The sequence below is a fragment of the Hordeum vulgare genome, chromosome 1H (genome assembly GCF_904849725.1).
Source record: "Hordeum vulgare subsp. vulgare chromosome 1H, MorexV3_pseudomolecules_assembly, whole genome shotgun sequence".
In the NCBI taxonomy this organism is placed as follows: Eukaryota; Viridiplantae; Streptophyta; class Magnoliopsida; order Poales; family Poaceae; genus Hordeum; species Hordeum vulgare.
The window spans coordinates 7,323,963-7,332,754 of record NC_058518.1 but is presented as its reverse complement, the minus strand read 5'-3'; the positions used below and the strand labels follow the sequence as shown (position 1 = coordinate 7,332,754).

General features: G+C 43.8%; 1 long non-coding RNA gene across 4 annotated transcripts; it reads left to right on the top strand.

The window, feature by feature from the left end:
- Positions 1–753: 753 nt before the first annotated feature.
- On the top strand, positions 754–6,817 carry LOC123433075. 4 transcript variants are annotated; one of them, XR_006624817.1, is made up of 4 exons: positions 754–2,245; positions 2,338–2,448; positions 4,516–4,626; positions 5,141–6,817. It is a non-coding gene; the product is annotated as an uncharacterized LOC123433075 (long non-coding RNA). The 4 variants fall into 4 exon arrangements; XR_006624773.1 differs by having other exon boundaries at positions 2,335–2,448; XR_006624680.1 differs by having other exon boundaries at positions 754–2,448.
- Positions 6,818–8,792: the final 1,975 nt, after the last annotated feature.

The window sequence follows — 8,792 nt, the reverse complement described above, 5'->3', positions numbered from 1 at the left end:
GATAGGCCCTCCTTCCCGATTCCCAACCAACCCCGCCCCCAACCCCAACCCCAACCCCATCTCATCCCCATCCCCATCCCATCCCCATCCCCATCCAGCCGCCAATGACCACCTCCCTCTCCGACAACCGGCGAGCTCCCCACTCCCAGACTCGTCGGCGACCTTCCGGCCTCCGCCTTCTACGCCACCCTTCTCTCCCTACACCCCAGATCGAATCCAGCAGCTCAGGACGAAACCCTAGCTCGATGCCATGGCCACACCAGCAGCAGTCCCTCCCTCCCTAGCCCGCGGCCATGGCGACCTAGCAGGCAAGAGGAACCTGAACCCTATCACCGGCCATGGCGAGCGTGGAAGGCACCATGGGAGAGGAGGCATGTGCTGCTGCTCAAGACCCTAAACCAGAAAGGAAGTAATAAGCTGCTCCGACCCATCTCATCCTCTCAGATTTCCTCAGATTTGGTACAAGAAAATGATCCAGCTCATTAGAGTAGTATTTTTCTGCGACGTTGCCTATTTTGTTGTTGAACTGGCCCTATTATTCTGTCAAATGAGTCTTTTTGTTTTTCCTTCTTTGAAATGAAGCATATTGCTTTCGAGTGCTAGACATCACGGAGCTGTTCTATTCTTTTGAATGACTTGTAAGAAGGAGCCAACCATTTGCCAGCTCTATTATAGTTGTTCAAAACGAAAAAAAAACAGGTTCTTGCCTACCTGAAAGATCTTTACAAAAAAATGATTTGTTATTCGCATGATCTCATCTGGTTTGGCGCCTCCCTACAATCTCACTAGAGTACGACTACTATTTTTCTCTGAAGTTGCCTATTTTGTGTATAGTGCTAGACATTATGAGCTGCTCTATTCTATTTTGTGTACATCTAGTTTGCCTCTATCAGTATTCTTTTTAAGAAGGCCGCGCATGTCTCTCCAAAATCTTCAACTTTCGGTCTCGTAATATTTCTGTAGGCTCTTCCTCACCTCACCTTTTCTCTCTCCCTGATCGAGCACCTTCGCCATGGGAGAGGAAGGTTGTTTCATCCGCCTGCTGTACTGCTGCTCTAGGGGACATGCACCTGCTTGTTGTGCTGCTGCTCTGTACGCCATGGACATCCCTCCTCTGGTTCTCCTCGCTCGTCAAGGTAGTAAGCTGCTCTAACCCATCTTCCCCTCTCAAATTCGGTACAAGAAAATGATTTTTGTAACTGGACATCAAAAGCAGAACCGGTGTGTGTTGTTGGTCAAGCAAGAAGAAAGAAAAAAGGCATCCGTTGCCTGCAAAACAAATCTGTGTGTGTGCTGCTCTCCTCCTCCTCTGTTTTTGCTTGTGTCAATTTGCTCCAACAGCTTGCGCGCGTGTGTGCATCCATTGGGAGAGAGAGAGGCTCTTGCCAACACCTCTACAATCTCACCGGAGTTCTATTTTTCTGTGATGTTGCCTATTTTGTTGTTGAAATTGACCGTATCCCTGTGTCAAATGGATATTTTTTCCTCCATTGAAATGAAGCATATTGCTTTTGAGTGCTCACATTGACATTACTGTGGAATAAAATGTTCATTATATGCTCTTCTGTTGAATAACGTGTAAAACAGGTCCAGCCATTTGCCAAGTCTATTATATTTGTTCTAAAAGAAAAGAAAAAAAAAACAGGTTCTTGCCTATCTATAGTATATGTGTTTTCAAAAAAGCTGTATCTTTTTCTTCGAGAGAGATGCACTTCTGTATCAACATTCTTTTTAAAAAGTGACACATGTCTATCCAAAATTTTGAACTTCATGGCCTCGTATAATTTCTTGAGTTGGTGAAAGTAATTGCCGGATACTGAGAGTAACCACAACAGATAAATATGTCATCAAACCACCATGTTCTACCCCATTTTGGAGGAACAAGATTAAAGTCATACCAGCAGAATTAACTACATGAAAGGTCCATCCTTTTCAGGAAAAACCCACCGTGCAGCCCTACGAGCAAGTTCATGAGCAGAAGGATTGAGCTCAATCAATAAATTTGAATACTGGCTAGGCACACATCCACACGGAAACCAGTACTAGATCGAACAGTATTGACCATGGGTTCAGGTTGACAATGGTCATAAACCTCTCATCACTTTGGTATGTTGATTGACCTCTTTTTTGCACTGCATGTGCAGGTGCTAAACATTGGTACGTGTTGGTGGGGCTCGACAAGCTCACCCAGGGAGGGCACCCCCAAGCTGAACTCCATGGAGCCCCGCTCCAGCGTCTAGGACAGGTCTTTGTTACTGGATCCATTACTAGGACATGATTTCTTCTTTTCCTTCTCCATTTGAGATCAACATTCGTTATGTCCTTCTTGTGCAGCAGCAGCAGGATTCCATCGGTACACGAGATGACAAGGGGTTCATCGAGGTGTGTGGTGGTAGGCTCTTTCGTTGGACCCGCTGCCTGTTCGGCATCGGCTCCATAACAGTCATGGTTAGCTCCTCTCCTTCCCCTGCTCCCCTCTGGTTGCGCTCGGGTAGAACAAATACCTGCTTCATTTATATGATAGATGATAATATATGGAACATGTACGTATGGCTTCTTCAGTCTGAATTTGTGTATTTGACTCCTGCTTATATGTAAGAGCATCTATAGCAGACCTCGTATAAAGCCGATCCGCAAAAGTCGTTTGCAGTTCGCGGAAAAACCCTTTTGTGGACCGGCGTGTGCGGCAAAATATCCTTTTATGAGGGTCCATTTTACGGGGTCTGCTGGGCCGCCGCCCACGCTGGCCTGCGAAATCTATTATTTCCATTGCATTTTCAGGCATGAAAACACATTTAGTTGCTTCTTTATTTTCTTCAAAGGCATTGGATACATCATAATTCACCAAATTATTGCTAAAACAGCAAGACCAAAAAAAACAAGAACCACAATTAGACATTTTAGAAGATATCCAACTTCCATAACTGCTCCCACTAGTTGGATCAACATCTTCTCCATGCATTCATTGTTGATCCAGGGGTTCTTCATCTTGCATTCTTCATTCTTCGGCTTTGATTCTAAACAATTAGACGTTGATTCACCTCTAATATCTATTCTAATTGCACATGCAGCTGCATCGTTAGGTTCAATTATACTAAGGAGTGCACGAACATCTATTAAGTTTCTTTCTATCAATAGATCGATGTATTCTTCTTTCCAATACCAAAATTAGCATCTACCTTCCTACACAGATGAACACCTCAATAAGCTACCATAATTTAACCAAATAAGTTGACAAAGCAGAAGAGGAAGAAGGGCATACCCCGTCGTTTCTGCATTTGAAGAATACCCATCCGAGGTGCTGCCGTGTGTTGGATGTGAGCCGCAACACTGTTTCTAGGCAGTCATCGCACTCTATGAGTGGCATCGGCAAGCCGAGCCCAAGCGATGGCCGGAAGAGTCCTTGCCGGCAAACCGACGCCAGCAACTAGAGGATGGAACCAGTACCTGCATGCGGCGCTCGCGCTTTGCCGAGGCTGTGCGGGGTGCTCCCGACCAATCCATGGCTTTGGTGCAGCCAACGGTGGCTGGAAAAGCCAATCTGGTGGTCGCGACAAAACAACCACCGATTTGTAGCTTTCCGGTAAGCCGAGGCACGAGGGCGTGGTGGAGGCCGATCTTGGGACTGCGGCGGCCCACCGTCATGATCCGGACGGCTGGTACGGCCGGAATCGAAGGCGGCACCCGGCGGCGGTAGGTGGGGGAAAAGCGCGGGTGAAATGTCCCACCAACTAACCGCTTAGATATATACAGGGCACCGACGGGGTGGGCGGAAGAACCTGCATTTTCGCGGGTTAGGGTGGGCATTTTGTCGCGCCCCGCAAAAAAAAATTACGGGCCGGACGCGGTAGTGGGGTCTGGTCTAGCAGCATTTTCCGCCTTGACCTGTATTTTGGCGGTTATTTTGCGGGTTCGGCCCTTTTAGGGGGTCTGCTAGAGATACTCTAATAGTACTATGGTGACCATAGGTTGCCATGAGCCCATGACATGGTCATCTATCAAGACCTAAAATATTTGAGAGGTCAACCTGGAAGACTGAATTTGTGCATGTAGCAGCACTCTCCAGTCTCGCGAGCATCAAGTTAATTTTGCAAGTACGATTCCTCGTGCAATTCTGGCTAGACTTGGATCACCTGAAACGAAAAATTACTTGAAGAAATAAATAACGGTCTGCATACATCCGAGTAATCAACTAGTTAATTGTTTGTCGGGTCAACATGTGAGAAATAATTCCAAGGCATGTGGAGGACTTTGTTTCCATTTTTCAGTTAGCCGCATGGTTGATCTGGTTCATTTGCAGTAGTACACATACAAGTTGTCAAAACTAGCGCCTTTCCTGCTCCACTGCCAGTGATAGCAGCAGTAGTCTCACTTTAGATTGTTGGACGTGTGACACTAGCTGTACCCATGCTTGTGACGTTCAATACTTTAAATTTCAGTATCGGCCATTTCCTATTTTCGGATTGTTATCATAATACTTTGACATGGAAATAATGTTTTTTTTTCAATTTACAGAACCAACTAGCCTGTCCTTCCATTTGTGGTATTGATGGCCATGGACCACGGTTCTAGTAGTCGGCAAAGCACGTATCTACTAACTGCTCCTATCCAGGATGCGTGCAAAAGGTGTCACATCATCGCGTTCCTATTCTCATCCCCCCGGCAAAACATCATTGTACACAATGTTGATGCAACAATTGCAACTTGCAAGCTCTATACTAGTTTCAATGGAACCTGGGACTAGCATAGGCCCTGGGACTAGCCGGGGTCCAAACATATATTTTATATTCAAATACAGTTGGAGTGAATCATCATGTCTGTGTTGCTGGGTTAGTGTAGAATATAGCCCATTCTTTCTAAATTAGAGACTTGGTGGCTGGAGTAGGCACTATGTAAACTGGGCATCCTATCATTATTCGGATTCAGGAAAAACAGTATAGCTCAACATGTGAATATATGTCCAGTTCTTTTTGGTTTTCATGTAAATGGTGATAATTTGGAATATATCAAACCATAGCCTGTCCTTACACGATTACACACTTCCCATGTCCATTAGCCTGCTCATGTTTGTTACTACTTCCTAATATATATACATGTTGGTCTTTGTCAGTGTCATGAATTAAATTGTTACATTGTCAAGGTTCCCCTGGAGGTTGGGGCACACCGTGGATGGCTTAAACCCGCCCTTCTTCAGTTACATTCTAGATTGTGGTGCTGATCTCAGTCAGGAAAAGGAAGAGAACATTATTGTTCTTCATCTGTCCGTGAAGAAAGGTACTAGCAACTGCTACTACAACCTAGTACAAGAACTTCCTTTTATCACACTTGCTGCTGCTTTTTACTAGAATTGTCACATATGAGTTGCCATTTGTTATTTTCGTTTTGTTTTGGGGGCCTGCTATATTATAAATACCAAGTTATACCTGAGTTTTTGTCAAAGTATTACTTGAAAGTACAAATGAATTTTGAATGAGTGGAAAACTTAGTAGTAGGCTCATTTTATTAGTTTTCTTCAGTACGATCATGCCTTGTTTTCGTATCATTTTGTTTATGTTGGCAGAATTATTGCACATAATTATAGTTCACATATGATGTTGCATTCGGAAATCGATTTGAACTCATTGAGATGCTCAAGGAGTCACAAACACTCGTCTTGCAATGCAAGCACTTGTGCTGATGACCATCCATCCTTGGTACATTTAATTACATGGCAATTTCTAGGATTCTGGGTTGCGCTGATGGTCTCTAATGCAAGCACTTGTGCTTCTCGTGGTGATTATGGTAAAATAATTAGTGGATTTAGCCCTCAATTTTAGTCCTATGAGTTTTTGTCTTTTGCCGGGTATTGTGTTGCATGCGCTGGAGTGTTTCCCTTGTCGACGTGCTGGGTAATGTGTGTGCTGGTTGCAGTTGGTCCTTGGTTGATCTCCATGCCAGTGGTTGGAATGTTTTGGCTGTGTGATATGTGTGATGGTTTACCAGGCTTTGTTATAAAGAAGCCCCTTATGGCATGTCCTCTAAAACACTATAACTCTGATTCGTCTACTAGTGATGACATGGTTGTTTGATTCCTAGGGTTGTTATCAAATTCTGGCATGTTCTGTCCTATGTACCCTAACAGTGCATTCCTGATATCAATCGTTCCTATGATCATGTACAGTTCATTTGGTCATTTTCACTGTTGCTTGATCATCTATTGTTGCTCGATTGTCTAAATCTTCTTGATTTGGAAAGCTAGACATGCTATTTCCTAACTGCTAGCTCCATAACAGAACATGTATTTCTTTTCACTCATTCATGACTCTCATTTTAATGGGTTTTGTCAATGAAACAATGCAAGATAGGAGTGGGATCACTGAATTGTTTTACATAGATTAGATGACCGGCCGATTGCTATTTTGTTGTGTGCATGTTTACTGGACACATACATTACACTTTTTTTAGCTTGCTCATTATAGACTGGACATTGGTCATGTGGAAGGACTAGCAGACGGATGGCTGCTTGCCCATCCTAGCAAACATGGTGAGCTTCCCCCCTCCTCCACATCTGCATAGCACGCACAGTTTGTATGTTTTGGTTTTCTCGCGTGATTTGAGAACAAAGGCGCAAGCATGGTTCAAAGTAGACTACTCTCCTCTGCTGGTATGGTCACTCGGTTCTGAACTTTAAATTGTATATAATCTTAAAGTGGAGTAATCCCCTGTATCAAATCTGACTTCACCATGATTTGAGTGGAATAATAAGAAGAATATGCATAGCTTCTTGTTGTTAGTTTGTTTGGCATAAAAATTAACATGCGGTGACAATTCTTTTGTTAGTTTTTTATCAAGGCGTGGGAAGTTGTGTCTCTTGATGCGACGACCATCACAGACAAACCGCCAAGTGCTATTGGCAAATGATAGAGGGTCAATTCCTCTGCTTCATGGCGAAGTATCCCAATAGAACACCGCTCACCTTGAGGTCTCTTCAAGGTCGTTGGGACGCTATCAAGCCGGTTTGTAGCCGTTGGGCTGCTTGCTTGGAATAAGACCGCAATGCACCACCAAGTGATACCGTTGAATTGAACTATGTGAGTTCTTTCTCACGTTGTACTTTAAATGTTTGAAACATGTTTCATATGTTGAATTTTGTTTTTGTTTTTTAGGAGTAATTGTGCAAGAAAGGTACAAGGACATGGAAGCTTCCCATGGTAGGTCATTCAACCTAGAGCATTGTTCGAAATTGCATCAACATAGCCAAAACTGGGAGTTCATTGAGGAAGAATCCCCACCGAAGAATGGCTCCCTCACCGAGACGGATGATGATGATGAAGATGATGATGGCCCAAGAAACAAGAACAAGTCGGATGGAAACAAAAAGGCGAAGGACAAGATCAAGAGGGAATCGAAGGCATCAAGCTTGCATGATAAGATAGATATCATGGTGCAATCAAATGAGGAGATGAAGCAGGAGTTGGCCGAGAAGAAAGCGCAGGAGAAGCAAGAAAGTGGCCCTTACTCAAGGAAGAAGGGTTGTGCAAGGCCGCCATTGAGGAGAGGAAAGCCCTTACCGAGGAGAACAAGGCTTTGTCCAAGCTTCTTGCAGAGGAGAACAAGATCATGACAATGAATCACAATAAAATGAACGACATCACCAAAGAATGACATGATATGGCAAGAAAAGAAATCTTGAAGAGAAGAATGATGGCTGCAAGGTGTGATGACTTCAGCGCCGGTGGGGGAATGGGTGGCGGAAATGGAGAGTGATGATGTTGACGATGATGGTCACGGAGATGATAATGGCTTTTGCGTGAGATTCTTTTGGGGTTGTGGAGAGAAACGAGAACCAAGACGGTGGTGAAGATGGTGGTTGCTTTTGCATGATGTTCTTTAGTGTCTTGATAAAAAAAACAATGGTTTAATTTGAGCGAAAATTGTGTTTGGTTGTTCAAATTTGCTACAAATCAATGGAATTGATGCCAAATTGTAAGTTTGAATTCTTGCGATTTGCGGGTTGGCAAGGGCCATGGCAGAACAGAACCTGCCCATGAAACTGTAGAACAGAATATTCGTGAATATTCTGTTTTATAGTTCCACGATGCGGGTTATGTTTTGCCGCGACCCTCGCTAGTCGTAAAAAGCGATTTTTTGCAAACTGTAAACGCGCGATATAGGTCCGTAATATAAGGGTCTGCTAGCAAACGGTAAACATCCTTCTTCTCCTTTTTCTTATCTAAAAAATTGGTGACGTTCACCTATTCGTCGCTTTTTTGTCAAACCCCCTTCCTACGTGCATAGCGATCGCAGGGTTTTTCAAGAAAACTGTCGACGGGACAGCCTTGCCCCTCTATCAAGACCGGATTATCTTTGTCTAGTTGGAACCATCCCTCGCATGAGCCTTCATATTGTATGGTGACGCTGCATGCAACAAGATCCTAACACGCATGGTTTTCTATCCTGGTCGACCTGTACAATACTGTATGGTACACGCACAAAACAAAAATGTAGCTTTGAAAAGGTACACTCACGATGCTCACAAACATAATTTATAAATACTCACATAAATTTCTATTGTTTTCATATTTCAATCAATGTCAAAGACATTTCGGACATGTCCAAATGTTTTAAATGTCAAAGCCATACTCTTTCGTAAATATTCACACAAAATTGTTGGGCAATTGCGGGTGGCTTCCATCGTAAAATTCCTAAAATATCTCATCAATCACAAACCATGTGTTCCACCGTGACCATCTACACCTGCAGGAGGCGTGCTTCGAGCTCCCTCTCGGTCCGCCTTCGAAAACCCAATGTAT